General features: G+C 44.4%; 1 long non-coding RNA gene across 1 annotated transcript in view; it reads right to left on the minus strand.

Annotated features, from left to right (window-relative positions):
- Window positions 1-772: 772 nt before the first annotated feature.
- The window catches only part of LOC111731987, a 1,541-nt gene continuing 1,170 nt past the window's right edge, over window positions 773-1,143 (minus strand). Inside the window, exon 2 of the long non-coding RNA XR_002777390.1 lies at window positions 773-943. This is a non-coding gene — a long non-coding RNA (uncharacterized LOC111731987). The remainder of the gene's footprint in view (window positions 944-1,143) is intronic.

Raw genomic sequence — 1,143 nt, forward strand, 5'->3', positions numbered from 1 at the left:
TAGAGCTCATAGGTCCAGGCTGCTGTCACCGTCATGACGTAACTGGCTACAGGACCGCTTGGGTGCTGCGAAGCGTGAGATGGGACGTTTACAACGCCGGCCACCGCCACACGACATATTAACACGTATGTGAACACCGGCATCCCATCTCGGCCGCGCACACGCCCTCCAGGTATAAGGAGCAGTCCCGGAGTCAGGTAGGGCGGGGCATGACGGGGAAGTGGTACGTCTGTCCACAAGATGGCAGTCGAACGTTGTCGCTGGATAGGACATTTTGCAATGTTGCAAAATTCTGGATAGACATTATTTATGCAGCTGTTATCATGAATTATGTTCCAGATCCTACCACATTTTGAACAGAATTTTTTATTTGGGTCACAGTTATGATGTATGAGTGGTTATAGCCGAAGAATAAAGGAACATTCTAAATAAGGATGTATGTGGTTGGGTGTGTTCTGGCTAACCTGAACTGTCATGATGAAGTCCAGTACAGCTAATTTTGGGGGAGGGATAGTGATTAAAAAGTACTAGGAAAAAATAATAAAAATACATGAAGTATTGGAGACAGGTTTGTATGCCATGGTCATTTGAATTTTATCCTGGAGAAACGGGGATCCTGGAACCTGTTTAAGCAGGTGGGGGACTCGATACCAGCAGTGTTTCCCACGCTTCGCTCATTGGTGTAACACCTCCCAGCACCTATAGTCAATTAACTTAATGTTGCTTAAACCAACTTTTCTTCTTTTATAAATGCATTTAAAGAGGAAACTCGTCAGCATCGCTTGCCATTTTATTCAAAATAAACATGTAACTATTAAAACGGAACAACCTTCATTCATATACCTGTGCTGGCTGGAACATTACTGCTCGGCTATCGCCCATGGGAACATAACGCTCTAACAATAAGCTTTCTGCTTCTGTACCCGCCACTTGCACAACCGACCTGTGGGTTGACAGTAAAAAGAAGAAAAATAGACTTGTGTGTTCAAACAGGATGAAGAATGGGATTTAAGGCTTAAAAACTCTGTACTTCTACATTTTGGGGCTGCTTAATTTGGGGTCTGCGTACCCCTGGCAGACCCAGCTGGCTGAATAAAGAGTGTGTTTCCTATAACTCACTGGTTTCTGGTAGTCCGTGTGTCT

This window comes from Pteropus vampyrus, unplaced genomic scaffold (genome assembly GCF_000151845.1).
Source record: "Pteropus vampyrus isolate Shadow unplaced genomic scaffold, Pvam_2.0 Scaffold417, whole genome shotgun sequence".
Taxonomy (NCBI): Eukaryota; Metazoa; Chordata; class Mammalia; order Chiroptera; family Pteropodidae; genus Pteropus; species Pteropus vampyrus.